Source organism: Odocoileus virginianus, chromosome 17, assembly GCF_023699985.2.
Source record: "Odocoileus virginianus isolate 20LAN1187 ecotype Illinois chromosome 17, Ovbor_1.2, whole genome shotgun sequence".
Classification (NCBI taxonomy): domain Eukaryota; kingdom Metazoa; phylum Chordata; class Mammalia; order Artiodactyla; family Cervidae; genus Odocoileus; species Odocoileus virginianus.
Window position 1 is genome coordinate 27741390 of NC_069690.1, and position 24695 is coordinate 27766084.

General features: G+C 48.6%; 1 protein-coding gene across 3 annotated transcripts in view; it reads right to left on the bottom strand.

Annotated features, from left to right (window-relative positions):
• GAS7 (growth arrest specific 7) overlaps window positions 1-24695 on the bottom strand; it is a 201060-nt gene that overhangs the window by 99300 nt on the left and 77065 nt on the right. Inside the window, exon 1 of one of the 3 annotated variants that reach the window (XM_070479102.1) lies at window positions 13180-13282. The exons of the other annotated variants lie outside the window; for them this stretch is intronic. The gene's annotated coding sequence lies outside the window, so the exon portion shown is untranslated. Of the gene's footprint in view, window positions 1-13179; window positions 13283-24695 lie in introns of those variants that run through there. 3 annotated transcript variants of the gene reach the window in all.

The window sequence follows — 24695 nt, forward strand, 5'->3', positions numbered from 1 at the left end:
ATCAAGCTCATAAGTAATCAAGTTACTAACGACCACTTCCAGAATGCTGTGGATGACGTAGGCAAGTATTATATGTAGGACCTGACTTCTGAAAATTTGGAAGGTTAATAAGCCACAGACAAACACAAGTGTTAAAACAAAATAAAAAAGAAGAACTGTACAGAGCAATCTGTAAGGAGCACCAACTGATAAGCTGGTGGACAATAGGATCTTTCAGAATCCAGAGGAGGGCAGAGCACTTTCATCTGGGAGGCAGAGGGGCGGCTCCTCAGAAGATACAGAATTTGCCAGACAGCAGGGATGAAAAGAAGGGCTTGACCAGAGCAGGAAGACACAAAGTAAGAAGTAGAATAAGCTTCGGTAACTGATGAGACGTCAGGGGAAGGATAAGTAGTAAAAGTCAACTCCACAGGGAGCAAGGGAAGCTAGAACCAGTCGCCCAGTGATCCAGCCATTAACAGCCACTTGGGGGCTGTGGTGGAATCTGTTGTTGACACGTCCAAGTTCAAAGTGATCGCTGGGCAGCCGTGCCGAGTCCAGCCCTCGGCACATGGAACTGGAGCACCTGCACGGAAATGATGCAGAAATCCTATAGGTCAGGGGTCCCCAGCCTCCAGGATCTAAAGCCTGATGATTTGAGGTAGAGCCAATGTAATAATAATAGAAGTGAAGTGCGCAATAAATGTAATGCACTTGAATCATCCCCGAACCACTCCTTACTCCAGTCTGTGGAAAAACTGTCTTCCAGGAAACTCTGTGCCAAAATGACTGGGCACTGCTGCTCCAGGTCAATGCTGAGTTCATGTAGAAAGGATGCAGAGGGGAACCTACTGGGGTGGGAGAAGGGGGTGTCGCATTTAAGTAGCAGGAGAATGCATCCATCCCACCTCCATGCCCTCCGTCTCCATGGGCCTCTCTCAGGACTCTTAAAGGCAAAGAAAAATCCTAGGTTTTAATCTGTTTTCCCTCCAAACCAGCCCAATGCCTCACACACAGGGGCTACAAGATGGGGAATGAACGGAGGCAGGTTCTGAGAATCAGAGTCACAGGAAGTGATGTGGAGGGGATCTTAAGAAGAAATGTGGAGTTAAGTGTCCACATGAGAAAATGAAAAAAGTGCTTGCTGACTACAGAGACGCTATTGCCCCTGCTAATCTCAGAAAGAGGAATATGGAAGTAAGGTGGGCATGGAAATCTGAACACGGGCACACAAGGTGTCAGTGAGCCTGAGTGTGCTCAGGGAAGCGAGGGAAGACATTCAGAGAGATGTCGCTCAGAAAAACACAAGAACGAGGACACGGCTGTATGCAGATAGTGGCCAGCCCAGCCTACCTGGTCACACGATGGCTCCTGTGAAATGACTGGCAGCCAGTTCCTTGCATTCAACATGGTGGGGTCCAAGGCCCCTCGTAAGGGAGATGTGTCCCCATCATAAAGGAGTCCCCAGATCAGGTGGACATAATCAGAAATGGCACCTGGTTTGTCTAAAAGGTCTCCTAACAGATCCAGTTCTAGACCTATGGGATCCCCCACTCAGCATCTCCCAGACCCCTCCGTCACTCACATTTTGCTATCAAATCTTTTCCATCATCATGCATCAGCTACACTAGGATTTACTTAATTGGTGGGTGGTGGTGTTTTGGCTGCAGTCTTCACTGCAGCACGCAGGCTTCTCTGACTGTGGAGGATGGGCTCTAGATCGTGTGGGCTCAGTAGCTGCAGCAGGTGGGATCTTAGTTCCCCTGACCAAGACTCAAACCCTGGTCCCCTGCATTGGAAGGTGGATTCTTAAACACTGGACCGCCATGGACGTTCCCTCCTTAATTGCTTTTTTACAGACTTATATGGAACCTGAATTTAGCCTGGCCTGAAGCAATAATATCTAAAAAACATGGGTTTGATTGGGTTTGGATTCTTTTTTATATTACACAGTGAAATCAGTGGAACTTAAAAACTTGTCTCCTAAGTTTTCTTAGGAGATAAGAAATGATCATCATCTAAGATCATTTTGTATATCCTTAGTTGTAAACTCAGTGCAGTTGCAGAAACATAGTCTCAGGCTATGTGTAACACCAGTAAGCAGCATCCAGGCAGTGGTTTAGGAGGTTCTTTTTTGAATCCCAGAAAACCAAACTGGAATTCTTTAGTGACCACATAACCACAACTACAGGAATGAGGGCCCTGGTGTGGGCCTGAATCACCACGGGGAGGACCAAGAGGACAGCAGAGGGATGCAGGGGACTTCCTGTGGGAAGGGGCATCGGCAGGAGCCCCGTAAACACCTGTGTCAACCTTGGGCTAAAGTGGCAATAAGAGGAAAAGATAAAACCCACCCAAGCTACGAAAAATTCAAAAATAGTGGCAATCAGAATCCAAGGAAAAAATCCTCCAGAACTTTTAAGATGCTTGCTCCTTGGAAGAAAAGCTATGACAAACCTAGACAGTGTATTAAAAAGCAGATACATCACTTTTCTGACAAGCGTCTGTATAGTCAAAGTTATGGGCTTTCCAGTAGTCATGTACAGATGTGAGAGCTGGACCATGATGGCTGAGCACCAAAGAAATGATGTCTTCAAACTGTGGTGTTGGAGAAGACTCTTGAGAGTCCCTTTTTGCAGAGTCCCTTGATCTCTGCAAGGAGATCAAACCAGTGAATCCTAAAGGAAATCAGTCCTGAATATTCACTGGAAGGATTGATGCTGAAGCTGAAGCTCCAATACTTTGGCCACCTGATGTGAAGAGTTGACTCACTGGAAAAGACCCAGATGCTGGGAGAGATTGAGGGCAGGAGAAGAAGGGTGAGAATAAGATGGATGAGATGGTTGGATGGTATCATCAACTCAACAGACATGAGTTTAAACAAACTCCAGGAGATAGTGAAGGACCAGGAAACCTGGTGTGCTGCAGTTTATGGGGTTGCAAAGAGTCAGACACCTGACACCTGACCTCACCTTAGCGGCTGAATAACAACAACCTTTAAGGCCAGTGGAGTGAATGGAGAAAATCTTACAAAGCACAGACTAATTGTGAAAGGGGAAACAGACCTTCACACCTTCACTGCTCTGTGTATAATCTGAGATGCACTTGGCACCCTCATCGTTCTGGGGCCCTGATGTGATACACAAGATCTGCGCCCACTCGAGCACTGAACAGCCAGCCCCTGCAGCTCAGAAGCAGCCTGAGAGCTGCTCCTCCTTCTCCACCACCCGTTTTGGCACAGAGATTCCCGGAAAATGAGCCAGCAGGCAGTGCAGGCGGGTGCAGGGCCTGGGAGGGGTGTCGGTTATTGGGAGAAGTATGGATCCCACAGGTCAAGTCTGGAGGGTGCCCTGGCACGGTGCACGGGGATGGGGCCAGGATGGGTTTCTCACGCACTCCACCCATTCACAAGAGCAGAGAACCAGGCAGTGCAGGAACAATACAGCAGGTGACAGCCAATCTGAAAACAAGAACCAGGCTGGGAGATGTACGCATATCACTGAACCTACAGATGAACAAATGTGAAAAGGGATTCAACCCTCCCCCAAGTTTACAGAGTGCCAAAGCCTGTGACAGACGACCTATACTCTGTTGGTGTAACGCAGAGTCTACATAGATCCTGCCTTGTTAAGAAAGTTTAAATGGAGGGAAAATACATGGGAAATGAGTGAGGAAACACCATCTCAAAGGCTCAAAGGAAGAGCACATCTCAGAAAGTAATTCAAAAAGTAATTTAAAATGGCAGGAAACTGCTAGAATGTAAGAAGTTGTGACCTCTTAGAGAGGAACAGAAAAACTATAATGGAAAAAAACAGGCAAAACAGAAAGGATGACATAATGAAGAAAAGGGATGAGGAAATGATTATATAAAAACTGCTCATTTAAAGCCACATTAGCAGCTGTGGATAAATAAAAATATTAAAAGTTAAATCAGTAAAGTGCAAAGTAAACTTAAAAGGATCACCCAAAATTGAAAAGCAAAAAAAGCAAGGATATAATGAATCAATGTAGGTTTAAGTAGTATTCCATTAGAAAACACCAGAACAAATATACTAAAATCAACAATCAATGACAAAAATAATAAAACATAATAAAAAGTCATGCACACAAATAAGCACAAGAAAAATGCTATTTAGGAAATCAGTCCTTCTCTAGACTTTTCATCTGCTCCTACTCACAGTTAGAGAACACTTCCCACTAGAAAAAAAGCTTCATGTGGTGAAGGCTTTGTTTAGCTCACAGCTCATGAGGGCCTGGCATGGACCATCTGAAAGTGCTAGAAGACACATCCTACTGAGGTCAAAGTTTCATGGGCATGACCATGGTTTTGTTCATCCCTGTGGGTGTCTAATAAACATTTGCTGAATGACAGAAAAGACTGAGCTGTAAATGTGAGTTTTTGTCCAAAAAGTTAGACCGCCATGATGTACATATCCAGCTGAGTTATATTAATATTTGTTATGAAAGAAACAGGAATGTTCCTGTAGACATGCAAGTTGAAGACATCACCCACTTACTCTCCAGACATTGAGAGAGAAACCAAAATTAAGATGCTGCTGCCAGGGGAATAACCATATAAATGAGCTTTTTTTTTTTTTTAATGTGAACCATTTTTGAAGTCTGCTGAATTTGTTACAATGCTGCTTGTTTTATGCCTTGGCTTTTTGGTCACAAGGCATGTGGGATCCCAGCTCCCCGACCAGGGATCAAACCTCCACCTCTGCATCGGAAGGTAAGGTCTTAACCACTGAATCACGGGAAACCTCCTCGATGCACTTCTTAGTGCACCGCCCCCCAACTCAGAAATCCAGCAAACTGTGCAGTCTGGGGACTGTCCAGCTGCGAGGTTTGGTACCGAGTATCTCCCTTGGTCCTCCTCTGCGGCTTCCCTCCCATCCTGGAACCATGATACAAGTTTCTCCTGCAACATCCTTTAAGGCCAGTACAGACGAAGCCTCTGGCCACGTGTGGGGTGCATTGGTAACTGATGCCACCTTTTATGTCCAAGCACAAGCCGATGGCCGGGGGGAACTACTGAAGATTTGTGGATGCTGCGCTGGAAGACACACCCAACAAAAAGTCTGTTTCTTCATTCACCATGGTCCAAGTGATGTGGGAGCATCATAGGGGCCACTTTCTCTGCCAAAGAACTTGGGTGATGATCTTCTGCACACTTAAAACTCACACTGAATGAACCAAATCTTCCTCCACACCCTTAAACAGGAAAGACTCATAAACCCCCCAATAGCCAATGGTTTCTGCCATCAAACCCTCTTTTATATTATCTTCTCTGAGTGGTTCCAGTTTTAGAAATGAGAGTATGCAGCATGATCTCAACTACGGAAAATAGCGCTCCCCCCAACTCCAAGCCGAGCACAAAGGAAACACATGAAAACGTTACAAAGACTCTTTGTTTTGTGGGATTCCTCTGGCTGTTGCAATTTATTTTATCACGTTCAAAATTTTGAGTTCTTAATTTTAAAAATTAAAAATTACTCTTTATTTTAAAATGTATTTGAAAACAGTGCCTTTCCCCCAAAAATCAGCATATACAATGTTAAATGTACCGTATGATCCCAATTATGTAGACAAATATGCACAGCAAAGAAAAAAAAGAGAAGAATGCTAACTATTTTTTCTTATTTCTGCATTTTCCAAGTTTTCTATAATGAGCATATTCATTTTAAGTGCATTAAAAAAAAACTCTTTATGAGTTAATGCATGCATATAGCCTTATGCAGAATATTTAGAAAATATTTGCTGATAAAATCTCCCTCGATATATCCCATCTCACTTGTTTTAGTCGTTAAGTCATATCTGACTCTCTTGCAACCCCATCAACTGCAGCCTGCCAGGCTCCTCTGTCCATGGGATTTCCCAGGCAAGAATACTGGAGTGGGTTGCCATTTCCTTCTCCAGGAGATCGTCCCAACCCAGGGATCAAACTCGCACTTCCTACATTGACAGGCAGGTTCTTTACCACTGAGCCACCAGGGAATCCAAAATATTTAGATAACATCTGCTAATAAAATCCCCCTTGACATGTCCCACCTCATTTGCCATCCCCTAAAAGTAAAACTCTTTATCAGATTGGGGTTCACAGTGTTACCTTTCAAATGACAAGGAGATTTGGGGGGGTCTTTATTTTTAAGAAAATGAACTACGACAAAATGAGCAACAGTAAAGAACTTACTCAACCAATGCAGGGCTGACACAAAAATTAAGAGATCAGAAGGACTGTAGAGATCACTTAATCTCATGCTGCCATTTTACAGATGGGGAAGCTGAGGCTCAGAGGCAGACGGAGGTTGGACGCCAAGCCTCCTCCTTGATCTTTGGCCCTAAGCCTTGGTGCTAATGTTGCCATCATGGCTGGAGAACTAGGGCTGGCCAGATGGCATGGCAGAAGCCAAACCCCATGTAGGACCCCTCCCCAGGCTGACCCCCACACGGCTCCATGCAAGACCACCTTTGCCAACAAGTCTGGCTCTCAGATCAACCATGAGCCACTTCCCATCTGTTTGTGGCCAGTGAGCCCCCGCGAAGGGGGGGTGAACCGGGAGGAAACATCTGTGCACACAAAGAGGAGTCATAAACGCACTTGATTTTCCCTTTTGGCAAAGCCTCTTCTGCTTATTTTTTTTCCACTCATTGAAATGCAAAGCTCCATTCCAACAAGGAGGCCTGGAAGATTCCAGAGGCTTCGAGGAACCACAGCCTCCGCTCTGCGATGGGGGCTCCCTAAAGAAGGTTATGCATGATGTCTCGGCTGTGGACACGGATAAGCAAGAGAAGAGGCAACGCCCACAAACCACTTTGATGCCCACAGACATGCCTCTGTTTGTCCTTAAACCTAGCTTCTAACCTTCTGCCAGGGCAGAGGAAGTTCAAGTGTAAGTTCTACAGCGTACCAGCCATATAACCTCAGGCAAGTCACTTCACCTCTTTGAACCACTTTTTCTTTTCGCAAAAACGGAAATGCCACCAGCCCCTGCACAAAATTCTTGCAAAGACTGAGTAAGAGGGCCGAAGCGATGGAAGAAACTTTGTAAGTATCAGCTGTGCTTCCATACTGGCCCATCCCTGTGAAATGGGGAGCAACCTTTAGGAAACTCATCAGCTGAGGTCCCCAATGCTGAGTCACTTCCGCTGCACAGCCTGCGGGCTAACCTCTCAGAGGGACACCATACGACCTTCCTGACACAGACCAAGCTCGCTGAAGGAGTAAGGGGGAGAGCACGGGACAGGGAATCAGCATGCTCCATGGGGCAAGACTAGGATTTTGGGGACCAGCAGAAGGGGCCAGTAAAATCTGTGGGGCCTGGAAACACCTACATCATCAGGGTTCCTGGGAAGCTGGTGACTGCCAGCAAACCAGATCAAGAAACAGACATGGCCATGCACAAGAGCTGTGAACCCACCTACACAAGGGCCTGGCAACCTTCCCAAAGGGGCCTGTGTGCGTCTTCATTTGAATTGTTGCCACCAGCCAGGACACCTGGAGAGAGTGCTTCCAACCCTGACTTCAAGCTTCTAAAAATGAGACAGGTTAGGCTTCCCAGGTGGCACAGTGGTAAAGAATCTGGCTGCAATGCAGGAGATGCCAGTTTGATTCCTAGGTTGGGAAGATCCTCTGGAGAAGGAAATGGCTACTCATTCCAGTATTCTTGCCTGGGAAATTCCATGGACAGAGCAGCCTGGCGGGCTACAGTCCATGGGGTTGCAAAGAGTCAGACATGACTGAGCATACATGTTGGATAACAAGGAGGACAAAGGACCAGGTCTCTTTTCCCCCACAGAATCGATTCCCCCTGACTGCACTTCACCATTTGTCCTTATCTTCTCTGGAGCTCTTCCTTGCTGAAGTAGCTGTCAATTGTGGGTCAGTAACATATCTATTGTGGCTTATGTGACCTTTACAAGAATCCTGGGAGAGAAGTATTCATTTTAGAATCAAATAATTTTCATTTTAGAATCAAATAAACCAAAGTCTTACCACTAACAAGACAGAGAACTGGTTTGAGCCCAGTGTCCTGTCTCCAAGGTGGATGCTTGCCCACCGGACTCCAAGTCATCTCCCCGGTTCCTCCATGAATTAAGGCTCAGCCTGGCTTCAATGCTCCAGCCAGCATGGAGATCCACCTTGCTCTGTCTGGAGGGCCAGCCTTCTCACTTCTTGCCGTCTCCCAGGAGATGTCTCCCCTCCCCAACCCCTATCCCACCAGCCCCACCTTCCCTCCCCCTGGGCTGGTCCTCTCATCACTGCCATGGATGCCTTGTTCAGGGGTTGATGATGAGTGGTCTACATGGCTTATTCACCCGAGGTTCCTGACAACATGAACAGAGTCCTACTCAAATCTGTCCCCAGACAAAGAAAATGCACCAACAAGTACTGCTGAATCAATGGAGCTCCTTTAGTCTCCAAGTAAGACTGTCAGCCCACTAACAAAGTGGGTTTCTTAATTTTCCAGGGTCACCAGGGCATGAAGGGGAGGGGAAGGGGAAGAGAGGAACGAGGAAGGCAGAGGCAGACGCACAGCCCATGTGTTTACCTATTTTCTGCTGGGAGGGTTCTTACATACCACAAGCTGCAGGGGCCCCCAAATCATAAATGAACAAAATGCACTGGGGGCAAAGAAGTCATCAATGGCTCAGTCAGGGTCTCTGAAACGAGCATCTCACAGGCCTAGTGCCCTTCAAGTAAAGGCACTCGGGAAAAAATGTACTCTCTTGGCTCACTTAGGCTGTCCACTGAAGTCATTAAAGCCTTTAACCAGGAGAAAGTGGACAGAAGCCAAGTGATCAGCTATGATGACAGCAGCCTGAGTTACCAAGGAGAGAGCTGAAATATACATGTGTGATGGGCTCTTACCTCTGAGTGTTAAAAGAACTGGTATATTATTAACATTTCCACCTAAGGACTCCCAGCCTGTGAATGCCTGGTCATCTATGATAAGTTTCAGCCAATCTGGGCCCTTGCCATGTCATTAATTCCCGGGCCTTGTTTGTTGGGGTCACACACTGCTGTTTCCCTGGGAAGACAGCCCAGTGACTATGCATATCCCCAGGATGGTCAAAGGCATCAGGGCTCCTCACTACGATTGCCCCCAATGGGATGCAGAGACGGAAGTGCTGGACAAAAGGAAACTGATTTGTGGGAGATTCTATAGCCAGAGGAATCCCTCCTGCCCTCAAGACATGCACAGAACTCTGCCAGGAGTGGCTTGGGTGAAACCTTCGAATCTTTTTCTTCGGTCAGGGATCCCTGCCTTTCCTACCTTCTGGGTCTTAAAAGGATGGAAAGTGACAACACAGGGTGCTGGAAGCCTGTCTGTGCTGAGCCTCAGAGCAGTGGTCCTCAGCCTTCAGCTTCTTCAGCAGGGTCATCAGAACACAGACTGTTGGGCTCCACCCTCAGTGTTTCTGAATCAGCAGGTCTGGGCAGCACCATTAATGACCTGCATTTCTGAACAAAATCCTAAGGGATACGACTACTAGTTCAGGCATCACACTTTGAGAACCACTGATTCCAAGGCAAAAAATAAAAAAAAGCACCTGTTCTAAGTCTATTTCTTAAAAATTCATCTTTAGGAGACTGATAAATTCACTTTCAAAATAAGATTCTTTAGTACCTTCTTGGAAACCATTGGCACTCTCACTTTTCCTTCTTTTCATACACATGGGTGCAGGGTCTATTTCATATTTCCTAACCCTAAGAAAAACATCACACAAATACTGGCAACTGTTTCATTATAGCTTTCAGAGCTGGCGATCAATAGGGCTGGGTGGAGACTGGGTCAAACTGGCACATCCTCCATCATCAGCAGCATATTGATGCCATGGAGGACAGCAGACTCAGGGTCATCAAAACTAGTCAGTTTTTTTGCAAGAGAGGCTGGAGATTTGAATTCTTCCTATAAAATCTGTAGATTTTCGGAGGTTGGTAACCAACTCAAAAACTTTTAAATGAAACCATGGGCAGAAACAAAAACAAAACCACCACCAAAAGCCCCTGGAGCTCTGCACTTGGGTTTTTCCACTGGCCACCAGTGTGTAGCTCCTGGTTTTGATTGTTGTGGACCTGCCTAAACAGTCATTTGAAGAGAGGGTGCCCTCGTGTTAAAGAACTGAATACCACCATCCTAGACTAAAGGTATAAGTAGCTCTTTTACCCTGTATTAGGGCTTCCCAGGTGGCTCAGTGGTAAAGATTTCACCTGCCAACGCAGGAGACACAAGTTCCATCCCGGGGTTTGGAAGATCCCCTGGAGGAGGAAATGGCGACCCACTCCAGTAATCTTGCCTGGGAAGAAAATCCCATGGACAGAGCCTGGCTGGCTACAGTCCATGGGGCAGCAAAGGAGTCAGACACGACTGAGTGACTGAACAGCAAAACCCTGTATTAATCACCCTCTTGCTAAGACCTTACTACTAACACACCTGCTGGGTGAACTGCATACCAACTTCCGCGGTATCAAGACACAGCTTCCAAGGGCTGAAAACGTGTGACCAACTCCGTCTCACCCAGAGCTGAGCACCCCAGCCTGGCTCCAACCTTCTTTGGAAGAGAGGCATGGGATGAGGTTTGGGAACCAGAAGGGTGGACCCTGGAAACTCCACACTACTCTATGGAAAAATGGTGCCTCAACAGCTGAAGAGAAGGTTTGGAAGGGGAAGCAGTGAGTAAGGAAGTTGATATACAGCTTAAGGAGAGAGGCATGCACCACCAGCTGGGCAGGGAGGCAGAGAACGCGTTCAGAGGCAAAGCCAAGCATGGAGCAGGAGGAGAAAGTGAACCCCAAGGGTACCACAGCCTTGGGGAGGACAGATGTGCATCCATCAGGTATAAAGGTGGACAACACAGCTGCTAGAGTGAGCACAGATCCACCTCCTCCATGGGATCACATGCTGAGCAGCTGGGAGCCAGCACTCTTGAAGCATGGTGCCTGGGGGTGAGGACGGCTGAGTCCATTCCTCGTGTAAGCAGTGCAGAGCTCTGCAAGGCTCCGGGGCAGCGGAATGCGTGTTTTGGGACTGCTGGGGGGGTGCAGGGGGAGCGGGCAAGGATCACAGGTATCCTTCTCAATCTGCCCAAAGGGAACTCTGCCCTCAGGTCCTGGGAGAAGGGGATGCCACCTCTGGTTCCCTGACTTCACACCTCCCAGTTGGTCTGCTTGTCCCCGTCTGAGCTGCCCACTGCATCACCTCAGCTTCTTAAGATGATGCTTGCGTGGGGTTCTCCCCACTGAGAACCCATCCTTCCTCCTTCCAGCTCTTCCTTGAAAAGGACATCCCCTCCCAGCCACCCAACAGGAGACTTCAGGCTCACTGGGTCACCACTCCAGGCCAGCAGTTGTCATTTTTTTTGTCTGTTCTGAAAGTTTGACCCACAGTAATAAGCACATTTTATTTCACAACCCAATATACATGCAAAGCAAAAGTTTCACGAAGCAATACTTGCTTTACTACACGCAACGCGCTCTGCTGTTTCCCCCTCTTTTCCACGCCGGTTAATACAGGTTATAGACACAGGGTGGCTAGCGATGCCTGCTTTAGGAAACACTGCTTTATCTGCTCTCAACAGCTCCTCTTTTTAAACTCCCCCCTTGACACCCACCCCCAACTCTCCATCATAAGTTCCTGCAAGGGATTCCCTCACTTTGCACTTTCCTGGGCCTTCCAGAGAGACATGCAAGCTCTTCACTTCCAAACTCTCGGTCCCAGACTGTACACCACTTGTGGGCACCCAGGATTACAACTGTACACGTTTCCTCTTTTCAAGAACAGAGTTGGTGCTTTGCTATACGGTAGAAATTAACAAAGCATTGTAAAGCAACTATACTCCAATAAAATCTTTTAAAAAATAATAAAAAGAACAAGGTTGGGAATTCCTTAGTTGTCCAGTGGTTATGACTCTGTGCTTTCACTGCTATAAGCCCGGCTTTGATCCCTGACTGGGGAACTAAGATCCCACAAGCCACAAGGTACGGCCGAGGAAAAATAAAGAAAAAAAGAACAGGGTCCGAGTCTTCAGATCCAGCGCACTTAAAATATCGGTTGAATGTTTGATATCAGGGAAGAGGTTGCCTGGATGACACTTTCTAAATGATGATAAAATTGTAGTGCATTTCAGGGCATACCCGAAACCCAATCTCCACCAAAGCCCCCTGCTGCTGGCATCTCCCTATCACAGGGGAACGGAGTCGTGTGGATGCTCATGGTTTCCAACCCCCTCTGCCCTCAGAGGCACTGTACCCCCATCTGGACCCCAGTGCTGCCATTGACAGGTTCACACCAGCTGGGAAACTGACCCTCCACAACAGTGCTGGGGAAGCGATGCCCGTACTCCCTGGGGAAATCCAGCCTCAGAAGAGTGGACACAGTTGTCACACGGGAAGTGGCTGAATCAATTGAATCCCAGTTTTGGGGACTCCAACTTCCATGCTCTTTCCTGAAGCCTTAATGGCTTCTGATCCTGTCACGTAATCCTGGGTTCCTTACATGCCCCCCCAACTTGTGACTTAAGAAAGGCGCACCCGTGAGTAGTGGGCCCCCTCTTAGCAGCCCGGTGTGCATACACTCAGCCTTCCTGACCCCATGACAGAAGTGCCCACAGAAGGCACAGGTACCCAAGTCAGAAGATCCTGGGGACCTGGTTCCCGTCCCAGCCTCTCTGGCCAGCTGTGCGACACGGGCAGAGCATATACCTCTCTGGGCTTCGCCCTCACCTAGAGGCGAGGGGGTTGAACCAGCTGACTCCCAAGGTCCCTTCCAGGCTTCTCCTGACTATTCTACCTGCACCACGTGGAGCCAGCCAGCCCCAACAGGGAAGGAAGAAAAGGCTAAACAGAGTAGGCGAAGTTCCAGACGAGGGAACCAAGCTAGTTAAAACAAGGAAAACTGATGTGGCGTTCAGCTCCCTGCAGACACCACCCTGCCCAGGGGCTGGCTCCTCTTTCAGGAGCCTCAGGTGCCCCGGTGGCCCAGACTCAGTGAAGGAAAGAGGAAGGGGGAATTTGTGGGAAACTGAAGACTCACACCCCCCACCCAGCAGGAGGCCGTCCAAGGAGGACTTGCCTCCCGGCTTCCCGAAGGTGTGGCAGGTGTGGGGGCTGCCTCCCGGGCTCCGCTCTCACCCTGCTCCAATGAGCTTCGAGCGCCTGCCCGCAGACCAGTGGCACCGCCCTGGGTGCCCACTCACCTCAGCCCCGCAGACCCTCCTCCTGTAAAGCTGACCCGCTGGTCATTTTCTGCCACCGTCTCCACATCCGCTGCTTCCCCGTGGCATCAGCTAATTCACTGTGCAAAGCAGCATTTATATATAGAAAGTTGCAGCCACGCAGGTTAGCATTAAAATAGAGACTTGACGTTGCCGTGGCAACCAAACAAATGATATTCAAAACGAAAGTAAGTATTCTGCAATCGGGTAAGCATGTCCACAGCCTTCCAGGACAGCTGCGCCGTTTCCCCCATGAGGGTGGGTGGGACAGCTCAGCAGAAGGGCCTGGTCCTCCAACAACCTCCTCCCTGTGAAGTCACCCCTCTGCTTTCAGCTGTGGCTGTGGCCCTCTGCACAAGCTCCTTCTTGAAGCCAACTCCTTACCCAGAACAGACCTGAGGCCAAGACACCGAAGGGGTATGGTGACCCTGACCAGGTGTGTCCATCTGCAGCTCTACTCTTTAAGGACCAAGGGGAAGCAGCCTGTGTTACTCCCAAGGAAGCTTCTGGAAACAAAGGTGGCTTCTGTCACCTGCCGGCCACACGCAATCAAGAGGCACCAGTTAGCTGAGTGACATTTGGCAGGCAGCTTCCCCTCTCTGAGCCTCAGTGTAAAAATAAGGGGGCACACTACTATATGTAAAATTGATAACTAATAAGGACCTATTGTATAACACTGGGAATTCTACTCAATATTCTGTAATGGTCTATATGGATAAAATAGAGTGGATGGATGTATATGTATACCTGATTTACTTTACGTACACCAGAAACTAACACAACACTATGAGTCAATTATGTGTGTCCTCAGTAGCGCTTGACTCTTTGTGACTCCATGGAATGTAGCCCACCAGGCTCCTCTGTCCATGGGATTTTTCAGGCAAGAATACTGGTGGGTTGTCAATTCCTCCTCCAGGGATCTTCCTGACCCAGGGATCAAACTTGTGTCTCCTGAATTGGTAGGTAGATTTTTGACCACTGAGCCACCATAAAAATAAAAAAGAAAAAATAAGGGAGGGGCATAAGGAACTGGAGAAGTAGCTTAGTCCCTCCTACCTCTGCCATTCTAGGATGTGCGTCTTGTCTCCTTTCTCACTTCCTATTTTTACTTTCCTTGTTTCCTTTGTCCCTGGACATATGCCTCAACCCTGCCACATAAGCCCTGATAGGAACAGGAGCTCCTGGTTCTGGGTATGGCGTGTGGAATAACCCTCCACCAGTGCTGTCCAGCACAGCCACCACCCAGAATACTCACAGCCATGAAGTCAAAGGTACGGATTCTGTTATTCAAGGAGCCACCAAGAGCCGAGGGGCCTTAGACAACTCTCTGAGCCTTTCCTGAAATGCGATTACGTATTTCAAAATCATACATGATCTGCAATGACTAAAATTTAAAAGATGGACAATGTCAAGTGCTGGCATGGATGCAGGGCAGCTGGAAATCTCATCAGTTGCTGGTGGGAATGCAAAATGGTACAGCCACCCTGGAGAGCAGTTCAGCAGTTTCCTATAAAGTTAAACATATACTTACCAGATGACCTGGCAATTCCACTCCTAGGCATGTACCCCAAAGAAATTAAAATATAGGTCCACACCAAGTCTTGTACACAAATGTTCATAGCAGCTTTATTCATAAGAACCCCAAACTGGCAACAACCCAAAAGATCTCAACAGGTACTAAAGAACAAACTATGGAACATCCATGCAATGGAATATTACTCACCAACACAAAGGAACAAACTATTGACATATGCCACAACCTGGATCCATCTCATAGATAGTAAGAAGCCAGTCTCAAAAGGTTACCTGTTGTATGATTTCATTTGTATGATATTCTCAAAAAGACAAAACTACTGTACAAGGATGAATGACCCATGAAAGGTTAGGTCAGAGGGGGTATGAATGCAAAGGGAGGGTAGCAGGGAAGATCTTAGAGTGATGAAGCTCTTATATAAACTGGCTCAGGTGGTGGTTACATAAGTCTATAATATGTGTTAAAATCCACAGAACTGTATACCTAAAAAGGTCAATCTTATTGTCTAGAAAAAAATAAAATACATGATACTTTCACCTTGGTAAAAAAAAAAAAACACACAACACAGACAATGATGCTGTCTCCTTATAGAAGAGATCATCAGAGGGCTCCTCCCAAGCAACAAAGACATAGTGTACAGCATAGGGACATATGGCCATTATTTCGTATTAACTTCAAATGGAATATTTATATCTATAAAAATATTGAATCAGTATGTTGTATACCTGAAACCTATCTTTTATAAATAAACTATAATTTTAAAAAGGGAGGGCCCTCACCAATAAACTGTAAAGTCCTAAGAACTATTAGTTACTGATACCACTTTTAATTACAAAGAGACTCTTGTTCTAGGCAAACGGTTCTCCACCTTGGACCAGGAGCAGCAGCATCACCTGGGAATCTGATCAGAAGCAGAAACTTGGGGCATCAACCCAGCCCTCTTGAATCAGAAATTCTGGGGGTGGGGTCCCGTAGTCCATTTCTGACAAGCCTTTGGGGTGAATGATTCCAAAGCATGCTGAAATTTGGGGACCACTGGCCTCCACACATCCATTAGATCCATCTAAGGCCTGTCCATCACAGATCGTCTGGCCCTCTAACGTCTAAAGTACAGATGCAGACATCTTTTTCCATCTCCTCCTTGCTCACGGGCTCTTCCTCTTTTCCCCTCTCTCCCCTTCTCTGCCTTTATTCTGCCCCCCAGGCCAGCTGCTGCCTCGCAGGAGAAGCAGGGGCTACAGCTCTAACTGACATTGAATCACGTGTCCTGTTGGGATGCCTGGAAGGAAGAGTCACTGTGACCTCAGTCTTGGGAGGAGCTGGGAGGACCAGGGAGGGCCCTGGGCTGCACACATTGCTGCAGGCTCTGCAAACACTGACCTTCTGACCTGGCCGCCCACCTCCTACTCTCAACTCCTGGAGCACCACTCCAATCCAACCCTGGAAAGGCACCACATCCCGCTTACCCCAAAACGACAACTTCAAAGCTGCTTCACATGGACCCTAGCTCCGAAGCCACGCAGAGATGACGGATCATAAAGGCAAAATCAGAACCATATGGACTTCGTACTCGGCAAAATAAACAGAATTACAGCATCAGGGTTGGGGAGAAGGAAACCGGGGTCTGAGTGTCTGGCTCAGAGCCTGGGTTTGGTGGCCCCCAGCAAAGGCTGGGCTCCCTGGCCTCTCCTCCCCGCCCACAACGCCCACAAACAGTGCTAGGGGCACCCGGCATGCTGGTCCTCCTCACCGAGGACTCTATGAGTAAGGCTGCTTCAGCTGACATTTCCTGAGTTTTTATATTCTCTTTTATGGTGCACTTGAAGATAGTGTAACTTCTTTTCCAGTTTTGTACCAATATGCAAAGCACACTCTGCCACTGGTGATAGCACCAGGAGCCTCAGGGAGGGGTTGGGGGGGGGCAGCTGTGGCCCCCCACTGTGCTTAGCCGCTCAGTTGTGTCTGACTCTTTGTGACCCCACACACTGTAGCCCCCCAAGCTCCTCTGTCCGTGGGGATTCTCCAGGCAAGAATTCTGGAGTGGATTGCCATACCCTCCTGCAGGGAATCTTCCTAACCCAGGGATCAAACCCAGGTCTCCCACACTGCAGGTGGGTCCTTTACCAGCTGAGCTACTTGGAAGCCTCACTCCTGCCCTCTTTTACACCACTGGTCCCTTCCCCCAAGACAGGACCGTGCTGGGTATACAGCCAATCATGCTGGGTGCACCCACTCCCGGCCTCATTCTCTCACAGAGCAGAGAAGCTCTTCCCCAGTTTCTAGGGAAACAGCATGGTGGTTCGCGCAGCCAGTGTTTCTGAACTGGGGCAATTTTGGGAACATCTGGCAATGTTTGGGGACATTTACTGGCTGTCATGATGGGGGTAGGAGCGACCGGCAGGAGTATCGGTTCCCTATTGCTGTCCTGACAAATGCCCACAAATTCAGTAGCTTAAGGTGACACAAATTTCTTAGAGTTCTGAATTTCAGAAATGGGTCTCACTGGGCTAGAGCCAGAGTGCCAGCAGGACCATGTTCCTTATGGAGGTTTTAGGGAAGAATCTCTTTCCTTGTCTCAATTTTCAGCTTCTAGAAGCCACTTGCATTTCTTGGCTCCTGGCCCCTTCCTCCGTTTTCAAAGCGAGTAATGGTGAATCGAGTCTTCTTCATGCTGCTTTTCCCTCTCTGAAAAATGAAAGTGTTAGTTGCGCAGTCGTGTCCAATTCTTTGCGACCCTATGGACTACAGAACGCCAGGCTCCTCTCTCCACGGAATTCTTCAGATGAGAGTACCAGAGTGGGTAGCCATGCCATTCTCCAGGGGATCTTCCCAACCCAAGGATTGAACTCACATCCGAATGTCTCCCACATTGCTAGAAAATTCTTTACCATCTGAGCTACCAGGGAAGCCCCTGATCTCTTTGGTTTCTTTTTTTTTTTGATGAGAGTGGTGCAGGTAGTGAGTATATGGGATCTTAATTCCCTGAACAAGGATCCAGCCCTCGCCCCCTACATTGGAAGTACAGAGTTTTAACCACTGGACCGCCAGGGAAGTTCCCTGGTTTTTCTCTCTTTTGTCCTCTTCCACTGATAAGGACCCTAGTGATTATATTGGGGCCTACCTAGCTAATCCAAACTACTCACCTACAGGTCAACAGCTGTGCAATCTTTTATTTTTTTCCTTGCTTTAATTTTTTTAAATTATGAAAATATGATAACACATGTACAGGAGACTTGGAAAAATACAGAACAAGGTTACATATAGTTGCACTATATATAATAATTATTATTTTAAGTAGATAAATTAAGATTTTTAAGTTGGCATTTCAATATCAAGCTCTCAAAAATTAACAGAATGAACAGACAGAGAAGTACAGTAGACCTGAAAAGTACTGAGAACTAATTCAACATAATCAAGATTTAAACAATTTAAACATGGTAGTGGGATACAAATTCTATCCTACAAGTTCCCACAGACTATAAACTAGGAGACAATGGAACATATCCAGGGACATAAGACAAGGTGTGATTTGCGATCTTAATTCCATCTGCAACTTCAATTCCCTGGACCATGTGACCTAATACATTCACAGGTTCCAGGAACGGGGGCTGTGGACATCTGGTGGGTGGTATGATTGTGTCGACCACTGGCATCCAGTGAGTAGAGGCCAGCGATGCTACTAAACATCCTACAATGCACAGGACCCCGCAGCCCACATCCCTAAGTCCCCAGATGCCCGTAGTGGCGAGGCTGAGAAACTCTGGTACAGCCTAACACTGACCAGGTTTCCAGTGACCCTGACTCAAGTCCATTTCCATGGAGAGACCAGCCATCAGACCTTAGGAGGTCACAGAGAAGCTGAGACTCACAGTGAAGGGGGAACACTTACGAGTATATCAAATATTTTAAAGTAGATTCTGTGTTCCAAAATCATCCTCACATGATTCTTTTTTGCAATACATACAGGCTTTAAAAACAAAATGCATCCTGCCCACTGAAGGCCCAAGAACACAGTGGACATAGATCATTTAAATCTCTACATAAACAACTTCAAATAACATGACTAATTCTGTTTTGCTGTCTGGTATGCTGGTTGGTCTCAGAAATCCCTGAATTAGCAATCCAGAAGTGCTCACACCCTCATGTCCTCTCTCCTCTCTCCCAAGAGGGCTGAGCCACCAGCAGCTGATGAGAATACCTAATGACCCAGAGGTCTCAGTCCCCACACCAAAAGCCCTCCAGCCCCTGGGCTCCTGTGGGTAGCCAGGGGAGCCGGGCATGGGTGAAGCCGCAGCTGCTGGAGCAGCCTGGGGAGGGGAGGGCTGTGCAGGAGGCCCCGTCCAGCCCTGCAGACAGAAAGGGTCAGAAAGGATGCTCCCCCGCACAGGCAACCTCCCTCCTACCCCCTGGGCCATTCACTGGCTGGGTCTCCCAGAGTGGGTCAAGAAGCAGCAGCAGAGAGCAAGTAGGTGATGGTTTCCTGGAAATTCCCTGGCAGGGACAGGCAGGACCTGTGAAACCCACTTTTTTGTCATTCAGACAGAGGAGAACCTACTCCCTCCCACCTCCATCAAAATGATGAGCAGAGGCATGGTGGGACCTGGCGTGGGTACGTGTGTCCACATGTGTGTCCCCATGTCCTGCAGCCCAGACAACCCCCTGCTCTCTGCTCCATACCTAGTGCTTATTTAACTTCTCTGTGGCAGTTATCCAGCATTTTCTGCCAAAACCACCATCTCTGCCCCAAAGCATGCCAAACACCAGCTCTAGTGAAGCCAACCCCGTGAGGGAGATGCCCTGGTGCTCAGGACCCCTTGCGCCAAGGTGTTGGCCACACAGCACAATATGCATGTCCACCTGCCTGTCCTGCAAACACTTGTCATGCTTCTGCTATGCTCGAGACACCATCTAGACCTGGAAACCATAGCAGCCAAGACAGAAGGACCCTGTCCACGAGGAGCTTAACTCTACTGAAGGGAGAACAATGAGGCTCGGCTCCAAACATGGATGAATATTCTCTCATTTAACAGGCAAACCAACACTGGAGGCAGGTGAAAAACCATCTTCATTTTCAGATGATTACAACCACAACAATAAACACATAACATGACACAGTGTGGCTCAATGTCCCCATCAGTTTATGTATGTTCACTCCTTTGATCTCTACCACAAGCCTGGAGGTAGGTTCTGGAAGCACAGATGGTCCCTGGCTTATGGTGACTTTTGTTGACTTCGACTTATGATTTCTTGACTCTGCGATGGTCCAAGAGCTCTATGCATTCAGTAGAAACTTGCTGAACTTGCACAGCGGGCTCCGGATCTCTTAGTGAGTCACCTCTCCTCTCACCTGTCGGTGTGGCAGCTTCCTGACCGCCACCCAGCACAGCTCAACCACTGAGCGTTCGCCCTGCCAAATGCCTCCTTCTGGACCCGGGCCCCAGGGCTCCCACCTCCGAGGGGCAGGGAAGAGGCAGGGGGATGCTGTCTTCATGCGGCTGCAGGGGCCCCTCCGTGGTTCAGTCCCCACAGTGAGTCACCTCCCTCCATGGACCGTTTCCAAAGAGAGAGCCCCATTGTGGTGGGAGCACCCACCCCCACTTCCCTTTTCCAAGCACGGCTTTCACCAGATCGAACATTAGTCATGTAAATGCCAACAGAAGTTCAAAGACGCTTTGATAATGGGATTTTCTAATGCAAGCAGCTGCCGCTGCTGGACACAAACCTCTTGGCTCCCTCATCCAATCCCCCCCTTTCGGGACCTCTGGGGTCAGCATCTCCATCTCCTGTGACATGTGGGGATGTGGCTGTCTGTTTTCACAGTTGGATTGTTGCGGCAGAGGGAAAGCCTCAAAGGCATGACCTGGTATCTCCAAGCACAGTGATCTGGGGGCCTGGAAACAACCCTGGGCTCCAACAGCATCCTACATCTCCAGGAAACAGCAAGCCAGAAGCAACTTGTGACAGTTATCCGCTCAGTGTGCCTTCCCCCAACACACCCCTACTTCTGCTGAGAGTGCCCTGATTTTCTTTTGGGGGTGCATCTTTCCCACACCCCGTCATCACGGTTTGTGGAGACAGGTGGCCCTCACCTCTCTAAGGAACACAGTCAATTCCCCAGGCCACAGTGATTAGCTCTGGAGTGGGCAAGTGACCCAGGTGCTCAATTCCTGGATTTTAGTTGGAATTAACGTAAATGTGAAGCTGCTGATGGTTATCTTGACACCCTAAGGGAAGAACCTCCTGAGTATGGAAGCTACACAGAAGAAAAGAAAGAGCTGGTGAGGGACACAGAGAAGAGATGGGGGAGTAGGGAGAGAGAGACATCAGATTGCTGATACTGTGTAAGTTGCTTGATCAAACCATGCCTGAAGCTGACCCTCTGGGACTTTCTCAGTTACACCAAACTATAAATTCCCTTTTTGTCTGAAGTCAATTTGAGAGGCATTTATATAAGATGAAATAGAAAGATTTGTGCCTCACATTCTCTCAGCACAGGCCAGGGCACAATATCAACAGCAGCAAGATCTAAAGAACATAGAGCAGAGAGTATGAGAGATTCAGCCCCTTCTATCAAGGTAAAGTCTTCTTCCAAAGATACATGCAATGCCAAATATCCTCCATATTAGTTTCCTATGGCCACTGAAAAAAATTACCATAGACTTGGTAGCATAAAACCAAGTCTATATATATATATATATTCTCTCAGAATATAGACTTCTCTCAGAAGTATATATATATATTCTCTCAGTTCTGGAGGCCAGAAGTCCAAAATCTGTATGACTGAACTGAAATCAAGGTTTTTGGCGAGGCCATGTTCCCTCTGGAGGTTCTACGTGAGAATCATGTCCTTGCCTCTTCCAGCACCTGGTGGCTGCCAGCCTCCCTTGGCTTGTGGCCACATCACTCCCATCTCTGCCTTCCTGGTCGGATTCCTCCTCTTCCGGGCACAGTAGCATCTCCTTCACCCACCTTCTAATAAGGACATCCAGCACTGCATTTAGGGCCATCTGGATAATCTGGGATAATCTCCTCATCTTAAAATCCTTAACTTAGTCACATCTGCAAAGACCCTTCTCCCAAATCAGGTAACATTCCCAGGGTCTGGGGACTAGAATGTGGACACACCTTTGGGAGCCGTTCTCAGCCGTCTCCCCTCATTCTGGCCGAGTCAGAGCATCACGTGAATGTGGACAAGACACGTCATGGTTCACACCTCCTAGGCTTCACAGGGCCTGCCCAGCTGGGCTCCAGAGAATGGTGGGGAACTTCTGGGCAGGCCGAGTGGCACTAGGAGAAGAAATAACCACAGAGTCTTTAAAAGAGAGTAAGAGTAGAAGACCCGCAGGGAGCAGAGTGCCAGGCATGGCCCAGTGTGGCTTGCACCCCTGGATGAGGTCTGTTCAGGGACATTTTGGGGAGCTGGAGTCAGGGGGCTGTCTGCTGAGGGATAAAATGCAATATGACCTCAGATCAAGGTAAGGCTAATTAGAACATACCCCACATGCACCATAATGTCCCCAGTGAGTGGGAGGGTTGGGGTAGGATGGGGAAAGGAATCCCCTTGGTACTGGAACCAGGAAGAAAGGAGGGAAAATGAGAGTGTGATGTGTGAAGGAAGCCACATCCAGCTGGGCTGTTTCTTAAACCTGCAGTGATTCTGGCCTGGACTTGCTGACAAGGGGGCACTGGCACCAGAGAAAGGGAAGGGAAAGACCACCCACTGGAAAGAACCAGACCTCTAGATCGCAGGTGCTCCCTGGCCGGCTTGGGGAGGCTTGCCTCTGGAGTGATCCCCCCACCCCCACCGTGGGGAGGACAGGCTGGTCACACCTACCAAGAATACGTGGGTGGACTCAGATCTAAGTGGGGTGTCCGGCCGCTGCCAGCCCCCAAGAGGACTCGAGCAACTGGGGAAGGTCCCCCCTCCCAACTGGAAGCTGCCCCCACAATGTGGGGAGCTGGGTCAGGACACGCCCACATCTCCATGGAAACGCCCATATCAAAACCAAACTTTTGAGCTTCCTTTGCGGTCTGCTGACCTGGCTGGTGAGGAAAGGTGGGGTTCCCCAGAGCGTTGTTGCTGTTTAGTCGCTAAGCTGCGTCCGACTCTTCGTGACCCCATGGACTGTAGCCCACCAGGCTCCTCTGTCCATGGGATTCTCCAGGCAAGATACTGGAGTGGGTTGCCACGCCCTCTTCTAGGGGTTCTTCCCCATCCAGGGATTGAAACTGAAATTCCTGCTTGGCAGGCAGATTCTTTACCAGTGAGCCACCAGGGAAGCTCCCCAAATCATAGACATTCCTGCAGCACTGACAAAACTCAAGGTGGTCGCTTACGGGGTGCCCAGGATGGCCCGGGCAGGCTAAGAGACCCATTTTTAAACAGCACCACACTCATTTTAAGGCCTCTTATGGAAACCCACACACAGCTAGCACATAAGGACTGCGTGGTCCCTGTCATTCTGCATGGGCAGCCATGCTCCACTTTGGCTCCCTGCAGGTCACCAAATGCCTCCCCTTCACTCCTCCATGCAGGCAACTGCCCCTGCCCCCACCAGCTTACTTCTGGCTGAAAAGCTCCCTGGAGACCCACACAGACTAACCAGGCCACCCGCCCAACCAGCACCAAGCCAGAATGTCTGTCACTCTCCAGCTGGTGATAGTTCTTTAAGACTACAGCTTGGACACTGCACACCCTGCTCTGCCCTGGCTGGGGGTGGGGGCCTTGATCAGAGATAAGAAACCATCCCCTAGAAGTTGTTACAGAGACCTCCAACTAGGAGACGGCTAACTCTGTAACTGAGAGAAGCTGATAGCAATACACCATCATTTTGACTCGGAGGTGTGGTCACCTCACATTCTGTAAAGAGCTGGGGCGTGGTGTCTCTGACACCATCTGTACCAGACAACCTTGGTCACTTGGTCTTGACCTTGGACACTTCTGCACGAACTAGTCTGGGCCTGCGATCTGTCCTACACCCCACGGCTGAGACTTAGGCCTCACGTGAAAAGACCCACCAGCTCTTCCCAGACCTCTTAAGCTGCTTCGTGAGAAGCTCAGTGAAATCACCCCAGTGCCGAGAGGGGCAGCCCCCCAACACACTCTTGATAGGCAAGTTCATCCTAGAAGCAGCATCAGCACCCCCACACCCCTTCCCTCAAGGGCCGAAGGAGCCTGGGTTCTCCTGACTGGAAGGCAGAGACTAGCTGTGTCAGGGTTCCCAAGACCACCCAGGTCTGGTTATTCACTAGGAGGACTCACAGAACCAGTATGTAGCCATGATTTATTATAACACAAAGATACAAAAAAAAAAAAGAAAAATCAATAAAGGGAAAAGGTGTCTGGGGCCAGGCCCTGAGGAAACCAGGTACAAGCTTGCAGGAGTCTCCTCCCAGAACAGCTATGCAAGATGCACTGAATTTGTCCAGCTGTGATGGGTAGGAAGTGTGTCTACCAGGGATGCTCAGAGCCTCAGAGCTCTGGGGCTTGGTCAGGGGCTGGTCCCATAGGCAGGCTTCCCTGGTGGCTCAGTGGTAAAGAATCCACCTGCCAATGCAGGAGACATAGGTTTGATCTGTGGGTCAGCAAGATCCCCTGGAGAAGGAAGGACTCCAGTATTGTTGCCTGGGAAATTCCATGGACAGAGGAGCCTGGTGGGCTACAGTCCACGGGATCGCAACGAGTCGGAGACAACCGAGTGACTGAGCACGCACCCATGGTCCCACAGGCATCCTCTGCCTGATACATAGCAAAACCCCAGACTGCCAGAAGGAAAGCAGGTGCTCAGTATGAACCACAATGTTTGAAAGAACAGTTTCCATAAGAGCCACCCTGAGCGTTTCTGGAATGGTGGGAACCCTTCCTAGATCCAAGTGACATCAGCCAACACTGCAAGCAAGCTCTGTAAGGAGAGCAGTCCTGGGCTGGCTCTGTTAACGGTTTCTCCACACTGGATATAGAATG